The sequence below is a fragment of the Amblyomma americanum genome, chromosome 5 (assembly GCF_052857255.1).
Source record: "Amblyomma americanum isolate KBUSLIRL-KWMA chromosome 5, ASM5285725v1, whole genome shotgun sequence".
Taxonomy (NCBI): Eukaryota; Metazoa; Arthropoda; class Arachnida; order Ixodida; family Ixodidae; genus Amblyomma; species Amblyomma americanum.
Window position 1 is genome coordinate 179,695,378 of NC_135501.1, and position 20,545 is coordinate 179,715,922.

Here is a 20,545-nt window from a genome sequence, read left to right on the forward strand (position 1 = left end):
AACCGTCGGTGAACCTTCACTGTAAGGAATTAGTTTTTTAGATGGTTTACTAGTCCGTTAGTGCCTTTCGATTGTTTTTTGCCCCCCACTGCTTTGGGGTTTTGCGCGCTTGAATCTCTTTGCAGGTCTTCTTTTGCTGCTTTCCTTCAATAAAATTTCCGTTGTTAGACTAGCCTCGTCTTGTGTTCATCTCTTCTCTTGTGTTGTGTCTTCCAGCTGGTTTTAAGATGTAATACTGAATGCCGGAAGACAGCCATTTTAGAGTCAGGTGCACTTATAATGGCCGCAGCTATAATGAATGTTCATTTAATGCAAAAAATAGTGCTTACTTCATTAATTTATGCATGAAGTATATGACACTGCATCAAAATAAAAAAGGACTAACCCTCATGGAAAAACTGCAGTTACAGCAAACAAAAGGAGACCATAAACCTGCCCCACATGCAAAAGCTTGCACTTCAGGCCAATAGAGAAATCAGATCAGATTACTTCCCAAACTGCATGACACTGCCACGCAAAGAATGTGACAGGCAATAAAGGTGCAACAAAAAAGCGAACTGTAGGTAGCAGCCAATCTCATGCAGACAAGCTACAAGGTCAGGCCAACATAGACGAGGAAGGAGAAATTTGAAAAAAAAAAGCCACAACAAGCACATAATAATTTTTAAGGTTTTCACAGCACACTGAGCCCTTTAAATGGCAAATATTTTCCTGAAAGAACATAACAGAAGTGGCAATTTTTTTTGGCAATCAATTTTTTTCATTTACTTCATTATTCTTGAAGCATGGGCAGGTGTAGAGTAGTCAGTTTAGTCCATGCATCCCTAAGCAATGCCATGCCAAAAACTGTGCTTACAGAAAAAACTTGCCTTACTGAGTGAATACCACTGGCCATCCACTAATCTCTCAGCCTGCTCCAGCTCCCTGGCACAAATCACACGCAACTTGGTGGCTTGCACAACTTCCATGCAACTCTTGGTCTTTAGCTGGAAAAAAATTAAGGGTACAGTGAGATATCAAATTTTACATGCATTGCTTTGGTTCGATGACCTACTAAGAAAAAAACAGCGGTTTCTGTGAGCGCAACTCTTTTTGCACACTAGCTTTCTACAGTAAATCACGTTTATCGCGACCTAATTCATGCTGACTTGCTGCACGGTCCCAGCACTACTGTGTATAGCTCTATGGTTTCAAATGCTTGTTAGCTCTTTGCCCTTGAGCTTGCACTCATTAATGCAGAAAACCTTGTAAAGGGCAACCAGAGCTTCGAGCTTTAAGCCATAGGTATTCAGAAGCTCAGTGGTCTGTGGGAGAACTTTTGGCTGGGTGACACAGTAACAAATGCTGCTCCAGCTACTTTCACTCCATTGCAAAAAACTCGCACAGCAGAGACCTGTCCTCCATTTTGCATTGGAGAAACAATCACTGAAATTCAAAGCACGCATAATAAATGCACACCTACCTTCCAACAAAGCTTCATAATATAGGTTTAATTATTGGAATTAAATACCAGTCAGTACATGTAGTTTTCAATTTATCCAAAAATTATAAGCAACCGACAAACAATAAACATTAAAAGGGAAATAAAATAACCAGAATTGTTTAAAAACCTGTCAGAAGAATTATGTGACATCCACTACACTTCAGCAGTAATTTGGCTTTCTGCACCTTCAAACCACACTTTCTTACAGGCACATTTGCACAGAAATTGTGTTGAACCTGATCTTTAAGAATCATTTTTGGTGCAACAGAAGGGAGAAACCAGGTTTTACCCAAAAACAAAGGGCCTTACACATTGCATCACAAGCCCAGATGGTGCACTTGAGTCGTCTCTAATGCTTATGCAAGAAACAGGAACAGAGATATCTTGACTAAATCGAAAAAAGAAGAAGTGCAATGCATGTGTAATACAGAGAAGATATAAGCAATACCACACTAAAACACTGGGAGGATTCCAAGAGCAAGCGAATGCATGAATGGGTGACAATCAGATGCCTAAATGAGATTAGGAAATTTGAGGAAAAAGGGTGGTAGCATGTGGCACAGGATACCGTTACCTAAAATGAACTGGAGAACCATTGTTCTGCACTAATTTTAACAGCACATTTACACGACAGACAAAATCACTAACTCCAGGAATGGAATGTGCATCACGCGACTCAATGTCAATCACCATTGCAAATGGCACCAGCACCGCAGACTGTACATGAGGAAAAGTAGTCATATTTTTGCTCTCAACTTTGAGCAGCAGTCAGCTGCGCTTTTAAGAGCAAAGCTCTAAAGTACGGCAACATTGGCACTTTGTTTTACTGACATCAGGGTGCTTGTGAGCGTGCAAGTCCCATGTTTGTTTTGCACCAAATGTGTTAATTGCAAGGTATGTTTAACTAAAGACGGGCATCAAACAAGGGCATCAGCCCTCCGCTATGGCAGCTCTTTATTACTTCCCTTCTATATCCCTCCCTTATATCACGGTTCAAGTGTCGACCAAAATGTGAGACAGTTACTGTTACATTTCCTTGATTTTTCCTTCAACTAATTTTAAATTTTTCAAGGATGCAGCTTTAAGAAGGTAGAGGTACAAACTGTGCAGTATAACCATATGCTATTGCAATAAACCAGCAATAAATCTGTGCTGACAGCAGCTTGCCCAGTGCATTGCAAGGATGCTATGCCATACAAGGATTGGTGTCATCGTGCATTGTTACATTACTGACTGACAATTTGGTCTCTGTATCAGAAATACTGGTAAACCATCATTGTAGAGCACAATGATTTTAAAGGTATAAATGAACATATAGGTCCTTTTCGAGGACACATATGCAAAGCAGGCAGCAGGTGTGCAATGTCAAAGCACGTTTATGTTAACAGCAGCTGCGTCAAGAGCTACATCAGTGACTATATTTTGTACAAGTCTACAGTTCCGGTAATTATAAGCTGAGGTACTGCTGTGAAGTGCATGTAGAGTTTGCATGCATTTCTAAACCTAGCTGCAAGCCTATGTTGAAAATATTTTTCTAAATAGGCAGCTAAGATATGCATCACGGAAAAATAATAACTACCATGAACGGATCAGGATAGATGACACAGCCAAAGGCAGGAAGCACGCATGGCCCAACAGATGCTGGCTGCTGGCAACTGCAAATAAATACATCCAGAGCAACAGCTGTCAGTGGCTGTAGCCATGTCATGAATGACAGAGGAAATCGTCTACTGCTTTAAAGACTAAAATTAGACGTAATATAAGTAAATAAAAACCAATGAGCTAGCCCATGACAAAAGAAATGAAGAGATTTCATGTAATGCACCCATGTACATTCTTTGAGAAGAGTCACAATGAATTATAACCTCACTGAAAGATGAGCTGGCTGAAATACCACACACCAATTTGAATATAGTACGTGCAGGTTTTCATTAATTCCTATCATGGTGCCTTGCACCAATGTCTAGGCATTAAATTGAAAGTTGCAACCAGTCTGCCTTGGTTAAATGAGGAGAGAATGGAAAAAAGCACGCCTTCACTAGCAAGAAGCTTGAGATCTCACAGCACAGCTTAGCATCATAGAAAAATCGCTAGCGCATTTAACAAATCTGCATACAATAAAAGCTGCACAAATTTGTCGACTGGCAATGCAAGTAAGGGCAAGAGAAACAAAAAAATACCAAAGAACACTCGTGAGTGCGGCGAAGGGAGATCTGTGGGTAGGATCCCGTGCCTGGGAAGAGTTCCGAGCTCGGAGAATCGCCGGCACCACCGCTGATGGCACGAAACCAAGAATAAATAACAAAGTGAAAATAAGTAACAAAAAATCATCGACAATGGCGAACGACTTGAATGCGGGCCGCAAAAGCGAGGGATATAGCAAATAGGTAGAAATCCAAAATAGCTGTGCAGTTGCATATCCGACAGATCGCAGAGCTCAGAAGGAGAGGAAGCATCAACGTTTACAGCTCAGGAGACGCAAGATTTATCTTTGACATAACACTGCCTCAAATCCTGTTCCACTGGCGAAGCACAGACAAGTTTACAAATGACAAGGCGAGGAATATGCACTAGCCTTTCGCATGCGATCACTGTCTCAGAATAATTTAGTATGACGCATTTTAAGGCACAAGCACTAATCCGATAAGTACTAACCCTGAGCAAAATAGTGCGGTGTCTGATCGCAGCTGTCCTAGCGCGAGCGCTCTGCCGCGCGGCACTTCTCGCTCATCGTCGTCTACGCAGTGCAAATCCATGCTTTTGCACTGAATGTCGAAGCGCTAGCAAGCTAAAGCGTAACTCTAATGTGATATCTGGTGCCATTATTATTTACCACGGCACGCGAGTACTAAACGCACACAAAGACAATGAGAACAACACTTGTCATGCAGGATATAGGTCCTGCTTTTTTGGCGCCGCATTATAGCTGCGGCAACCGCAGGCGGACTGCCTCCACTCACATCCCTATATAGCCGCATACAAATAGCACGTGTGAACACAGATCATTAGCAAAGAAACGCAGAGCGGGACTTACCGGTCATGCGATTAATCCAAGCTTAGTAAAACCGCGCAGGAGTCTTCGTTCCCTTTACAGATGACAAGACGTCGCAGCACTGTCTTTCTCCATGGCTTACCCGTTGAAACTCGCCAATGTTGACAGGCCGAAATCCTGGTCGTTGGCTTCCAAAATACACTCCTGCTCACCTTCCTATTGAATGAGTTCTTCACACGTGTAGGCCGTACAAGTACTCAAGCAATGCCTCAAAGAGGCAAATAATACAAAACACGACGCGTCGGTTGCGCTGCAATGGCGCCGACGGCTGCGCTTTCGCGTCGTTGAAAAAATGCAACCGACAAAAAAAAATTGTTTTTTTATACCATTAATATTTATATTATCTTCACAACAAAGACGCTGCATTTTTAAAATTATTTTTTGATTATTTAAGATTACTAAAGCGCTTTCAGTTCTTTTTTTGGCATGTCGTTTGTAGAAGCTGCGATCCTGTGATCACTGAAGTGACCCGGATGCTCTAGCAGACGACGGAGCAGACGACGGTGTGGACAGAATGCAATTTCGTTTGATGCCATATAAAATCACTAAGTTGCGACAAAAACAGCGAAGAAAACCGCCGTATCTCAAGCTGGCGAATATCGTGGATAAGTTGAACGCATTTGGCACGATGGAGAGTAGCTGCGATGCATTAATGTGCGCGACACTGGCACGCTCACCGGCGATCATGAAACTTAACATCTTAATCTGTGACCAGTACAAGCGGATTGCTTTGGTATCAACTGCGTTACGAAACTACATCGATACTTGCGTCTCACTTTAGCTAATATTCAACAGCGGCTAGCACTCGCCGCATCCTGATCGCGTGTAGTTTAACAAGCAAGAGCCCACTAGCGCATCGAAGCAGCCATGTTTTCGAGTTCGTATCTTTACGATAAATACAAGCTGTTTTGGCACGTACTGGAATTGAAGTTCTCAGCCTGTGCGTCACGGACGGTGACGATGGCGTCGCGCACGATCTTAACTAAGACTCTCCGCAACGCAGCCGATAACCCAAGCATATGGGCGTTAAAGGTTGTTCACCAGTACTGCAAACGTCGGCATAAAATATCGCTCAGTCGCAGCGCCAGTCGCTCGCTGCTCGATTTTCCAGCCTTCCGAGTGAAGGTCGCAAGCTGTTGAGCCAATCAGTGAGCCAGCCGGAGTGAGCGAGCCGAGCTTTCGGGAACGACGCCGCCCGCTGGCGCGCCGGGCAATGAACTACGCGAAACCCCCTGGCTGCCCTAGTCGTCGCTAAGCCTAGCCGGTTTCACATCGATGCAGCAGCTGAGTGCACTTCGAAACTGACTAGCGCTGAAGTGCTGCTCTCGTCATCGTTTTACTATGAACTTCGTCTCATAGTAACACAAAGATATGCTCGGTTTCCGCGACACCTTCCGGAGCGGAGCACGCTGAAGCCAGTAGAGCCGCGATTGAACAGCAATTAAAGGCGCCGTGGGAAGACATTTGTTTGTATTCCTGTTATCGCTTCTACCAACGACTCGATATTGGCCAACGATACTCCATCCGACGGCTAAGTATGGACTCGAACAAACATTACTGTCGCATTTTTCTGACGCTGGCGGCCGGTATTCAGGCTGGCATGCCGGCCGCGAGAAGGGCGCCCGTACGTTATCATGTCGTTCAACTGTATGGCCGTGGTGCACATCAAAACCCCCAGACATCCTCCCTTCCGCTCAGATTGTCATAGCACACAGTCACGCTGGGACCAGAGCAGTTTAGAGGACCGAGCGGGGATGCACCGGAGCTAGACTGTGTCAAAGCAGACGAAACTCTTGAAAGCGCGCGGTTGACGTCAGTCCCAAGATTTTATTCTACTTTCGACCGAGAATCAAATCGGTTCAAACTCGCCGGCCGCCGCATTTCACCTTCGGCTACATACGCTGTTGTCTATATTTAGCGACATGTTCGTGTCACCGTCATGAAATTTTCAGTGAAGGCAATGAACGACGTCGTAAAGTATTTTTTTTTTGCTATTTTATGAAAAGCAGCACGTCACTGCCGCTTAAAAAAAATCTCCGGACACTGTATCAGTGTTGGACTTAAGAGCGTTAGCTACGACAGCTTCAAGTGTTTAGATCGGGCTGCTAGATCGGGGTTCTCAGCAAACGCGGAGAAGACAAAATACAAACATCTGAGGGCGTTTCGTTTCGGAAAAATTCATTCTAAGATACAAGCAGCGTCATCTACTTCAAAGATTTTGCACTACTATTGCGATTTACAGCCACCTTCGCTATATCCGGTATGTTTCCTCCTTATATATCAGTTAACGAATTGTATAAACGTGTGCATTACAAGACGAATTGTTTGACCGCATCCGGAACCCTCTGCGACAAACGATTAGGCCATATGGCTGTCTTGAAGTCCCCGGAATGCACGGGTTGGGGGCGAAAAGGTCGTCGGTGCGAATCTCACACACATTTTGGGCTTTATCTAAATATTTATTTTATCCTCAGGAACATGACAAGTCAAATGACACCACTTCGATCATTATGCGTCAAACAGGCGGCCCCTAAATTTGATGAAAATGGGGGTTCCCGGGGTTCCGCGTCGATAGCCGCTATACTGGCATAAGTAAAACGAATCGAAGGTATCCGTGACAACTGAGGCTCTACGCGCCCGCTATTGCTATGTGATATAGTGGGGTAACTGCCTTGGCCAATTTGACCTTCCCTGCAGACAGACGTGTCCTTGACAAACGTAAGTAGTAAGACCTGACGCTCTTAAAACTGTAACGCGGAAAACTGATATCGGGGTTGCTTTGAACATTTATACAGAGAACTGCGTGCATGTATACATACATGCTGCCTTTGTGTAGCCGGATGATTATGGCGAGTAATATTCCCTTCTTGACGATTAACGACATTCTTTTCTGCGACGTGCGTAGAAGTGTCCTTGGCCTTTTCTGCGCATGTAATAGTAGCGGCGCATTATGTTACATGGCTTGAACAGGTCCCAGAAGCCAAGAGGACTCTGACTTTCAGTAGCGCCATTCGACTTGCGCACACCGATGGTGTGCTGGCGCTGTCGTGGCTGCACCTACATGCCACCACAGCAAGCGCGTGCGGATATGCAGGCACCGCTGGCTTCGTCACTTGTGCATTACAGCTTTTTGGGCCTTCAAAGCCGCATTATACTCTTGAGCATGCACTACTTTCGTCACACTGTCATGTGGGATCCGAAGGGAATTGGGTGAGTGCTCGAGCAGTGCCTCTCCTCTAAGCCAATTCTCGTTCGGTGAGAGAGCCAGGTCGCTTGAAGCGAGTTGAAAACTCAATTCGCCAATGTGAATGAGCACTTCATTTCGCTCGGTGCCCGTCACCAACAGACTAGAGCAATTGGCATCCTCTTCACGACTCGCCACAGTGAACGCGCTTTGAAGCATCTTTTGTCAATTTGATCCTATCGCTGTCACATGACAGCACGACAGTATTTGTAGAATTCTGCAGTAAAACATTTACCCTCACCAGGAATCTGTCGTACGACACATCCCACGATAGGTATCTATCGCGCGGCACAATCCACGACATGTATCTGTCGCGCGACACATCCCACGACAGGTATCTGTCGCGTGGCATATCCCACGACAAGCTGTTGTGTAGCACGACAGGCCGCTCGACAGGTAATTTGGTACAATGCGTAGACTCTGCATGCATGGTCAGCCTACAGAAAGAAAGTGCATTGGAAAGCACGTCGCGATGAGCCACAACTTTGCATTCCCCGAGGGAATCAAAGGAGTGTCACGTGTTTGCCGAGCCGATCGCATTGTCGCTGCCATCGTCCCTCACTCGGACTTCTCGGAATAGGTGGGGTTAACCATTGTATACCTTCCTGGCCTCATCTGCAGCACCCCTAGATCGCTCGTAGCTGCGAAACGTGCTGCAGAGAACAGAACTTTTATGTAGGCCTCTTTTTCTTGATGAAGCTCAAGAGTGTTTGGAGAGGGAGGGGGGAACCAGCACACTTTAGGTTGGTTAGAGGGCGTCGGTAAGGGATGGGGGATTAAGGCTGTCAGTCAGAATGGCGACTTTTTTCGTTAATTTGCAGAGTGGAGTCTTGCTGCAGAGCAAGCAGGTTTCCCTTTGTGCGGTTGAAGCTCTTCGGGGTAGTTTGGTTGGGCCAGGATTCGCGAAGGATTCTTTTCTGGCAATTTTTTTTTCTGTTCCGAGGATGCTGGAAAAGATTACCATGATACGTTCCCTTTAGTCCCGGTCTCCGCCGGCTCCTCGGGTTCGCACCCATGCTTTATTGTGTCTTTTCTACAGCTTCCCTCTCATGCACATAAAGGGACATCTTCCTCCTAACTTTTTGAGGAGGAATGAGAAGTTGCCGTCTGAGAACGAGAGTTCTTGGTTGGAAAATTGTAGACTGCGTTCTACGTTCTGAAAGTTTCAATTGCAGCCGACACAGCGTACATTTCCCAAGTCAACCGGCGAAACTGTTCTACGATTGCAACCCCGACTGGGCCCCACGCTGCCCCTGTGTTATGCCTTCAAGTCCCCAATTCAGTCGCGCTGTCATCGTCGCAAAGCACGATTGCGTCGGTAGCTGAGAGCCAGGTGTTAGGGCCTGGCAAAAAACGACTGTTTGACGTGCACACATATCATACTCCACATAAAACAGCAGGGCAGCAAAATTTGGCAGTGGCTTAGCTCAGCTACGCCATGATATACTCAGCGAGAGGTGCAGTTCCCCCCCCCCCCCCTCCTGGTTACTCATGTTGCCGAGCTTGTTGTGAATAAAATGTCAAGCATTGAAGAAGAATTCCGTGAAACACATTATTTATTCAATTGTTTTGACAGATATAAACAGCGCCCGATGATCGTTAAACATGCTGTTGTCTAAATGCTGCCTACAAATTATTGACACCCCGTGAAGACCAACACCCGAACCGCGCCGTAAGTGAAGGAAAATGGCCATGCGCAGCGGAGATGCTTCTCCTGTCTGGTTTCGCGCATGCGCACTATCGGCCTCCTAGGCTCAGGGCGAAATGCTCGATTGCGTAGCGCAGTACCCTGTACCCTATAGCGCAGTAGACTATTGTTAGCCTATTTATTACTCCCACAGATGAGATAGAAGTATATGCAGCATTCATCTCACTAAAAAACAGTACATAATTGGACATAGAAAATTTGCAAATCTAGCCAAGAAAAGAAGTCATTCAGATCATTGCTCCATTACTTAGTTACATCTTTAACCTTGTCATTGACGTTGGCGAATTTCCCAGTGCCATTAAACGAGCTAGAGTGTCGGTGTTGTATAAAGGCGGTGATACGAAAGAACCCACGAACTATCGACCTATATCTGTTCTGCCCGCGTTCTCGAAGGGCTTTGAGAACATTTTATGCACGGGATTAAATATCTTTTTCAATAGAATAGGCGTTATTTCGGACGCGCAGTATCGTTTCGGAAAGGGAAGGTCGTCAGCACTCCTTACGCTAAACGAACACATTACCCAATTTTTTTTAAACCTACAAATTACCCTTGGATTGTTTAAAGATTTTAGCAAAGCTTTTGACTCTCTTCATCATGATATTTTAACTGAAAAACTCTTAATAAATGGCGTTCGTGGTAAACCTCTTCAGCTATTCAAGTCATATTTGCAAAACAGATCACAGTGCGTTTGTATTAACAATCGAATGTCATCCCCATCACAGATATTAAATGGCGTCCCGCAAGGGAGCGTTTTAGGTCCTCTTTGATTTAATCTAATCATTAACGACATAGTTCGTGTCGACACGACCGTTAATTTCGTTATATATGCTGATGATTGCAATATTCTCCTTTCAGGTACAGATGCAAATAATTTAGTGATCAGATGTAATCATTTGCTTGAAAAAATTGGTCATTGGTCACAATCAAATCAGCTTAAAATCAATCCTAAAAAAACCAAGGTCATGCTTTTCCGGGATCGTAATAAAGAATTCGTTTTAGATCAACCAATTAAATTTGATGGACAGGACATTGAAGTAGTTGAGCAGCACACGATTCTTGGCGTTACATTCTCCTCATATTTAACATGGGATTTACATGTTGAGAAATTATGTAAGAAGCTTTCCTCTGCAACTAGGGCAATATCACGTACTCGCGCCATTCTTCCGGTAAAAATAAAACTTCAAATAAATTACTCTATGTTTGCCTCACAAATTAATTACTGTAGCTTGGTGTGGCTGACAACAACTAAACAGAACCTAAGCAAAATTCTCGTGCTACAAAAAAGGGCTATTCGTCATATATTTTGTCTAGATTATCTATCTTCCACCCTACATTTTTTCCAGCAGTACAAAATTCTTCATGTAAACTGCATGTATAAATACAGAATCTTACGCTCACACTACTTTTCACCTGTCAGCTTTCGGTCACTTTTAGCAATTTTTGGTCCATTGCAGCATCACACTAACATCCTAAACACACGCAGTAAAGACACACGGCTCGTACCCTTTTTCCGCACCGATTACAAGCTCCAGTCTTTACATCACAATCTTCCGTCCGTATTAAACAAATATCAACACATCAAATGCTTGACCCCTGTTCAACTACTACAGCTTTTTTACAATTTGTAATGCGTTTTTTTTCTCCCTACAGTGTTTTTTAGTTATTCTTTTACAGCCTCTCTCCAATTGCTCACGAAGATGCCTTCTCATTATTCATGCGATTTGTGTCAATCTTAACAAAAAATGCAGTCATTGTGTGCACATTTTCTATCGAACTACCTGAAAGTGTTTCTTATTTTTTGTAAAGCTGAATATTTTATGTTAACCTTTTTTGATCATTTTTATTAGTGTTATTATTATTTAGTGGTCTCGTCTATACTGCCTTGTAAGGGTTGCCTAGGCCTCGTCAAGCTGTTTGATTACAGCTTTTAGCCCGGGTGACCCACCAGCCTTTCTGGTAAATAAAGATCAGTTCAGTTCAGTCCAGTTCAGTGTAGCTCTCGCTACAAACTGTAATCAGGCTTCGCTGTTGCCGGCTTTCTGAAATGCAATGTGCAATGCGCCGTCGCTTTTCACGAGGACCCACACGTCCACTGTTTTGTTCAGATTTTGTGAGTGGTTCACGGGGCATAGATCACAACGGCAAAAAAAAAGAATTTTTTTCTCAGTATTAGTATCCTTGCCTGTGTTTTGAGGATCGCGGTGTCGGCTGTGACCGTTTTCACGCATTGCTTGCGTACGCATACACTTGTGAGAATGATATGGCCTTCCAAAGCTTCCCTGGCCTTAAGTTGCTGCCGGGTGACAAAACTAGTTCTGCGAGCTGTAAATTATTTAATGCCAACAACGTCAGCGGCCGGCCATATGTCGAAATCCGAAGTGCAGTATTCCGCGCGTAATGTGAATGGGTCCAGTCCGCAGTGCTTTGCATTTTCCTCACAGCGCGCCCGCTATTTCGGGCAGAGCATCGACACCCAAGTTCCCGAAGAAACAGCTGACATCTACCACACAGGCAGGGGTGTAGCACGAGCAACCCTGAGCAAGACTGGATGACCGTCGATGAAGATGCGGCACTCGGTATGTTCAATGAAGCCTGCGTGGTTGCGCGGCGTCGACTGCTCTCTAGGACGGCAAGATGGCGGGCTACCCAGCATGCATAGCGCCGCTGGCGTTCGTGCAAGCTTCATATAAGCATAAGTGATGCCGTGAAAGAAGAACAAAGCATAAGATGATTGCGCGCGCGAGATTACAGCTCTTAAAAGAGTGTTGCTTGAGTGCTTGTGGATGCTACATTGAGCTGTGTAGCAGTTAGGACACATACAAAGGAAAAGTCTTCAAGGCTACATCAATACAGCGAAATTTCACGAAGATACAAAATTCCACGTAGGCATTAAAGCTTAAAACTTCGTCTGCGTCTTTCTACAGGAGAGAAAGAGAAAGAAAAAACAAACAATATATACAAAAAGCACCTATCCCCGGAACACGACCGGAAACTCGATTTCGCGAATCCACAGCCCCTTCAATCGCGCTCTGCGCAGGAGCGGTCGGACAGCTACTTGACCAGACAACGCTTCCCCAAAGTTCAGAGGCTGATTAGTTACACCTCTCTCAAGACCTTGCAGAGAATATGCTGTGGGCGTGCTTCCAGACCATGGTGCTACTTGAAGAACCCAAAGCGGAAGAGGTGATTTTGCCTCTCTCAATTTCCTGTGTGTTGTAAACTCCGACAACTCTGGTGCCTTTTGTGTGCTACCGCGCGCCCATCTTTGTAGCGCTCCGCAAACATCATTTGCACCATGAAAGGTATCATCACCCTCCACGTTTATTTTTCTAGGAAGACTGGTCCACTCGCCCACCTCTTAATCCATGTGGGCAAGAAGGCGCCCCGGGGATAACAAAGGTGAACGTGAAAGAAGCAGGGTAAGATGAAAAAGGAGGAGGAGGAGGAGGAAAGGCAGTGTGGTTGGCTACACCAAGGGAAAGGGGAAAGGGGAGTGGGGAAAGACAAGGGAGGGGTTAAGGAACAAGGGTATAAAAAGGCCCCGGCTCACACCATTGCCTCAGAACCTGGTCTGTACAGCTTGTCTCAAGGACAAGACGCTGCGGAAACCACTGAGAGATGACTCCCTGGGAAAATCCGAATGAAGCGGACAGCGCTCCTGTTCATTCTAGTAAGTGCTTTTACAACTTTTTTCCAGTGCCTTGCTTAGAGAACATTTTTCTTGAACAGCAACATTTGTTCATAACGTGACCCGCATTAACCGAGGAACTGTAGCGCAACCAACACGAACACAAGAAAGGACCGGACAGGACTAGCGCCAGTCATTTGTGTTTTTTCCTGTGTTCGCTTTGATTGCGCTGCAGTTCCTTTGGTGTCACACGTATCATTTAGGCCAACTATATGTTCTTCTGAGCCGCATTAAGAAAGCTCAAGAGGAAAAACGGGGTTGTTTATTACTCATCCGGCACATGCGGTGTCGCTGAAATGAAACATAAACGGATAATGTAATACAAAGCCCTCGACTCACTTGGTGATTTCACAACTACAGCTTTTTCTTTTCGTGTGATTTGAAGTGCGTAAATAGCGGGTACGTTAAGAACCAAGCAAAAAATCGAGGATATATGTTCATTAGAATTGGAGGGGACACTTAAGCTCCGTCTTTCTAAGCTATAACACGCGATAGCCAATGGCTTAATGGCCGTATATTCAGAACTGGTCTTCCTCTACTGAGCATTCATAGATCCTTGCGAGTCCTCATACAGCTCTGGCGCTCTGGTGGAGCGGTTGAGGGATGCGCCACTTATCTCGGATGGCAGGCGTTGCCACCGGTGGGACTTGTGCGATACAGGTTGTTTTCCCCGAGCAACCTCGCGTGACCAAAAATTGATTTAAGCGAAATCTGCCACTTTGGCCAGTTTGCTCACAATCAGCTGCCAGGTTGTGGTGACGGTAGCGTCATTGACACTGCCGTCAAGAGCTCTTTAACGTTTTCGCGTTAGAATATGGATTTACTGGGTACATTAAAAAAATATCATATCTCCAGGACAAAGTGTCCTTGTGTTTTGACATCCGAGATTTTGTAGTTGGCTATTTGCGTTTTCCTGACGTCCCGATTTTTTGCCTTCGTACTTGCAGACGAATTCATGAACGAGCACGATGATATCGACCCTGAGGATGAAGACGGGCCAGACGAGGCCGGGAGGTTCCAGTCGGGGCAGGGAGATGTCGGACAGCTGGAGCTTGCTTTTCGGGCCTTACTTGCGGCACTCCGCGTCCAGTCAGACGGCGAGGAACCGCCATCGCCACAGCTGTCTTGGGATGATTGCCCCCGTTCTGGAGGAATTTGCTGGATCTGCGGCGAGCTCTCTTGTTCATGCTTCCCTACGGATCCGCCATCCACCAAGAGCGGGAGGTTCCAGTCGGGGCAGGGAGATGACGGAGAACTAGAGCGTGCTTTGAGGGCCTTACTTGCGGCACTCCGCGTCCAGTCAGACGGCGAGGCACAGCCATCGCCACAGCTGTCTTGGGATGATTGCCCCCGCTCTGGAGGAATTTGCTGGATCTGCGGCGAGCTCTCTTGTTCATGCTTCCCTACGGATCCGCCATTCACAGAGGCCGGGAGGTTCGAGTCGGGGCAGGAAGATTACGGAGAGCTAGAGCGTGCTTTGCGGGCCTTACTTGCCGCACTCCACATCCAGTCAGACGGCGAGGAACCACCATCGTCCCAGCTGCCTTGGGATAATGGTTTCCACTGTGATTGCGGAATATGGTGCATCTGCGACGAGCCCTTTTGTTCATGCGCCCCCACGGATCCACGATCCACAGAGCAGCCTCTGCCTTATGTCGAAGAAGCTGTTTGCCGCTGTAGCCGGCACGCGGCTGGGTTGTGGTGCCCCTACCCGCGGGATGACATTTTCTTTGATATTCAGCCGCTCGACACACCTCAGCCATGTGGCTGCATCAGAGACTGTTTCCCATAAGCCCATGTGACCAACCGGATGGCCAGATATCGTCGCCGCTACCGTGGCTCCCCTCTGGTGACGAGTCCTGGCACTCTGGCGGAGTTTGCGACAGCTGTTGCGACTCCAATTGTCCAGTGAACCCCTGCGCAGCCAGTGCCCATGAAAGATTCTCTACCTAATGATTTGAAAGCTGGTTGTCACTGCAGCCAGCACGATCGAGGGTTCTGGTGTCCTGTCAACGATCCTGCATTTGAGTCTCAGCCGCCTGGGCTACGTTAGCGCTGTGGCTGCAGCAGGGCCTGCTTTTCATATGCCCAGCTGACTAAAGGAGTTCGACATGTTGATGCGAAAGGAGGTCCTATCCTTCCACCAAACATAGGCTGATGCTACCTGAGAGTGCCGCTTTCGCCTAGAGCACTTTATCCTGCGACGCCACTTCACTGTACACCATGTAAGAGCACACAACTAAAGCGCTCTGTGTTGGTTTTGCCTTTCTCTGTGTTCGTGCTTGTGTGCTCGTACGTTGTCTGTAATACAACACCAACTGAACCGTGAGTGTTCTTTTGAGCGACATCATACTACCTGTAACACATTATGCTGCCACGGCTTTTGCTGCTGATGCTCTGCTATGCAGAATGGTTTTGTCGTCTCGCATTAAACATGTCGGTCCTTTGGGCGCAAACGTCCACGTGCGTTTCTTGTCTTGATAAATAAAATGCATTGTTTCACCTTATCTTTCTGGATGTATGTATCATTTTTTAAGTGTGAACGAAAACATCTTCGACGAATTTCGTCTGGTTGGATTCTTGAGATAGTTGAGGGAAAACTGACGCCAACCCACATGTTAACTTTGCCCAACGTTTCGTGACCAACTCGTCCCTTCTTCAGGGGTGACTAAAGTGTGCCAGCAGCTGCAGGGTGCTGTATTCGCTCTCCCTTTGTTAGAACACTGCGAGTGCGTCGACCACCGAATAGTCTTCGATGAGCTGAGCCTCTTCGCCGTGGCGCCAAACCTGTTCCAAAGGCGACATGTGGAGCCATGGCACATGTTCACAAAGGAGGCGATGAAGAGGAATCCAGGAACGCTCCCCCTCTGGGTACGTTGGTCGACTGCGCCACGTGCTAACAAAGGGAGAGCGAAGGCAGCAACCCGCTGCAGCTGGCGTAGTTTAGTCGCCCTTGAATAAGGGACCGAGTTGGTCCCGAAAATTTGGGCGAAGTTAAAATATTGGTTGGCGTCAGTTTTCTCTCAACTGTTTTTTAGTGTCAGGCAACATCGTAGGTATGATATATTTGTAGGAGTCGTGCGCCACTTCGCATCGCAAGGCTCACCCGCGACGAAAGTGGCTAGCATGAAAAACTCATGTGCGGTAATAAATCACGGCTAAAAGGTGTAAAACTTTGAAAAATGTACGTGGGTCGCGTTATGCGCCGCTATTTCTGAGGGCTCTTACGGATCTTCGATCGCTAATGGACCATTTGCGGAAAAGCGAGCGCCGCCTGCCGTTCAAACAGGAAAGCTCCGCTGGCACATTTGGAAAGGGTTTCTCGAGCAGGCATGTGCTAAGGTAATTTCAGCTGCTCACGTGCGCTTGTTTTAGCGTTGTTTCTTCGCCGGAAACGTGCGTTTGCTAACGAAAGAGGATGATAGAGGAGGAGAACAACCCATTTCCGTTTTAGAAATTGGGTGAAGCGAGGAGTTTTCGAGTTGTAGTCTGAAAAATGACAATGTGTGGCTAAACCTGCAGTCTACTACCTCACCGGAATGCCGAATGACCAAATGAATGTGTGCAAGAAAGTGCGCCTATGTGCGGGCGAGTGTAACAGCATAATGAAATGCACTTTCTGCAGGAGTTTCTGCTAACTTCATGCAGCACCTTCTGCCTTGGCTAACTTCATGCAGCACCTTCTGCCTTGGCCCACTCTTCACTGATTATAGTAAAGGAACCGTTGTACTATCTCAATCACGGCTCGTGCTGATACGATAGAGAATTGCTTTGCGTGTTAACAGGCCCGCTGGACCGTAGAATGCGCGGATATAGGCGAGGTTGCGCTTTGATGCCTGTCTCACATGCAAGCGAACCGCTCGCGAACTGCGCAGCGTCGGCGAGTACACCCTCTCTCAAGCGGCGGAGAAAGCCCCAGCGGCTGGAGCGGCGAGGTTCGGGCAAGTTGGAAATTTTCGCGGCGGCGACGCGGCAGCACCACATCTCAACCAATGACGGCCCAACGTTGCCACGCGAGTTTGTACGCCGCACGTACGAACTTTTGTTTAAAAAATAAAATTGTATAAAGTTCTGTTTAATGCTTAGAACGCAATAATAATATTTATTTAAATGAACTGTGAAAAGAAGTGACAAAATAATGCTTTTATATTACGCTTTTTTTGTTTGTAGGTCACAAAAACCGGTTGCAGGCGCATACCTTTTGCCAGCAACATTGGTTTTCGCAGCGGTGGGAAACGCGCAGCGGCGATGCATGTGAAACGAAAGCTCGCGAACCGCTTCGCAGCGCCGCGCCGCTGTTCGCTCTGTTCGCCAATTCGCTTGCATGTGAACCGCCCTTGACGCGCGCTTCCACTGTTCAGATAGCACAGCTTGACATTTTAACATTTCTGGTGAATGTTCATACTAGTATAAATAATTTGGCTGTCACCGAATATGCACGTTCGTCGATGGCAAAACTTCTAGAACGACCGAGATGCGCGCACTTGGAAGCAAGCGCGAAATGTAGCAGGAACAGTCGTTTCGAAACGTGCTGGATGCTCGAATTACTGGCTCCGTTAACGGCTTTGTTTTTTGCGCGTTGTATATCGTCGCGGCTTTTATTGCGTCCAAGTATCGCTGTTGCAAAACGTGTGGTTAGTTTAGTCAGAAACGCGTTGCAGTTGCATGGCAGTTACAGCTCACATCAGTCGCCGCACTACAGCGCTGGAATGCACAGTCAGATCATGTTTTCCAACCAAAACTAAATCGCCTACAGAGGGCGCTAGCTGCGCCTTCACCGCGCATGCGCAGAAACTTTTCCGAAAATTGACAACTAACGTTCTTTTGGAAAACGTGGTCCCGCGTTCAGGAGACGCTACTTTCACAAGCCAGCGTTTGAAATCACAGCGTTCATAATCCAACGGCCCGCACCCCATTTGGCAAAAGTTACCAGCTTTCCGTGTGACAGGTCTGTGGTTTTTCAGAAAGAAGAAAAAAATTAGAAAGGGTCAGAAGTATGTGGGTGCTCTCCACAGCAGCCATCAATTTCCTGTATAAATGGTGAAGTGCTTTCCCCCTGATATATTTTCAGTTGTTCCAAGGCCATGGAACGTTGGCGAAAACTGCAGTGCTGCACTCCATACCTTTGCGAACATGACTTTTTGTCCTTCTAAATGCAGATTCTGTACAAAAATATTCGCAGGTCCTTTCTTTGCAGACATCGGTCAGTGATTGTGTGGCGAAGCGTGCTTTTTAATCTCCGCGCAGAGGGAGCATTTGCAGTTTTTCTAGCGAAATGCCAAGGCGCCCCCTTTTCCTGGAGAAAGATCGGCCGCGAGGTTCACAAACTAAAAAGCGCGGAAGGTTTTTTTTCGTGTCCCCAACGCGCCTGCTGCTGTGTCCCAATGACGTTATAGAATGCTAGGGGGCCGCCAGCTAGCGACGTGCCTCGTAGCGGCTAGAACAAAAAGGTTCTCTTAGGGTATAATTCCGCCTGTGTTAGCACGACTTGTCTGTACTGAAGCACTTTGTAAGCCTTCAGCAGCGCTCGCCTCACTGAAGGGGAACTGCGGACTGGTTTGTCCGTACCGTTCAATACTAAGCTTCGTTATTGGCTCCGAGAAGACGTTCTTTGATTGAGGAAGAAAACTGTCAGCACAATGCTGTCGAACGCTATTCAAGCGCGCACCTGAATGTTTAGACGGTGGAGAGATAGCAAACACTTTGTTGCTGCCAGTGACCTCTGCTCCGGAGAAGTTGCGCGGGCCCCTTAGTATAACTCGATTTTTTTTTGCTTTACTTTATGGGTTTTGACCAAGAGCGGCAATTATGTTTGGTACATCATCCAGCAACAAACCAAGAAATCCAATAAAGTGTGCTTAAGGAAATTCTTTAAATAATTTTCAAGATGGGCATTTTGAGGTTAAAAAAATGGCTTTGGAGGCATGGTATTATTAGTGTTGGCGGACACCACAAAACCGGCTAATCGTCTTATAAAGCAAGCTGCTTTACTATATTATATTGAATAACTTCCTAACTATCGGCGTTATGCCCATCGGTGCAATCAGAGGTTTGTAACTGGCTGTTAGCATTGGCCATGTCGGTTTTAGAATTTCGAAAACGTGACTACAGTAGTTACTGTGGCTAAGCAAGTATTGACTTGCGCAGCTGCGGCGAGCGCTGAGCGGTGTCTATCAAGTCGCTTAACTCCGTGGCGTGGTCACAAAGAACTGGACAACTAGACGGACGCGATGTAGGTGGAGGGCTCACCAGTTGCAAGGTACCTCCATTTGAACTTTTTCTCTGCATAGATGTCAGCACTTAATTACCACAAAAAGGAGGTGACTTCTTTTTCCCTACAGGTGTGTAAATTCCACCACGCCACGAAAGTATTAGTTCTACCGCGAACAAAAGCAGAGCCGAGAATATGCTGCAAAAGCCGGGAGACAAAAGCACAAAAGAATTATCCCCTCTCAAGGGTGGGGTCAGAGAATGGACCTTTTTCTAGTAACCTACCGTTCTATCTACTGTCAGTCAAAGTATGGTTTCCTGTTCAGGTCTCCTAAGCTCCATTGCAACTTTTCTAGGAAAATTCATTTACAATGGTAGGGTGGGGTATACATGCAGTAGTTAAGAGCAGTGCTTGTATCGCCAAGGCAGATCGGTGACTGACATTTGACACACCTCGGGCACAGCTCTCCTACGGCACTTCATATTTTTCGTCCGTAACGAAGCTAACTGCGCTTTCTCGCTTTTGGCCGGTTCGTATTCCGCCGGCTGTTCTGTATTGCGTCGTCGCCACGCGGAATGCAAGCCTGGTTACCGTGTACGAGCGTGGACGCCGATTCGACGACGCGGCCTCAGTGAAACGATTTTTGCACTCTCATTGTTTAATTTTCATTGTCTTCGCTTTTGTTGACCTTACTTTTCTTTAAAGCTTCCGGCCAATGATTCTTTGAGAGAGAAGTAATGCCGAAAAACTGTCGTTGTGCTTGTCTGTTAGACTTCAGAACCGTTGGCTTGGAGGTATATCACTTTGTTACGCGACATGCGATAAGCGTTATTTGGAAGGATTGCAGCAAGGCGAAAATATTTCGACAATATTCTAGGTTGTACTTTTCTTTAGCGCCATATCTCCAAGGTTCCTCTTCGATGACCACCGAGCACATTTGTTGCTATCGGCGTCAGCAAATTCTTCAGTTTATTTATGGGCGAAAGTCACTTCGATAACGACTTCGTTCCAAGGTAATGTGCTCGTCTGTTTTGTATCGGCATTGTCACCACCACCTGACAATTTTCAACGAAACTATTGCTGAAATACTTCATTTCAAGTCTCCTTCATTGCTTATAATTTCAGAACCAAAGAAATCCGAGTTGGGTAAAAGGGTGA

General features: G+C 46.3%; 1 long non-coding RNA gene across 1 annotated transcript in view; it reads right to left on the reverse strand.

Annotated features, from left to right (window-relative positions):
- Positions 1-862: 862 nt before the first annotated feature.
- LOC144133098 (uncharacterized) overlaps positions 863-20,545 on the reverse strand; it is a 30,660-nt gene continuing 10,977 nt past the window's right edge. Inside the window, exons 3-4 of the long non-coding RNA XR_013314986.1 lie at positions 3,063-3,138; positions 863-986 (exon numbers count right to left, since the gene is read on the reverse strand). This is a non-coding gene — a long non-coding RNA (uncharacterized LOC144133098). The remainder of the gene's footprint in view (positions 987-3,062; positions 3,139-20,545) is intronic.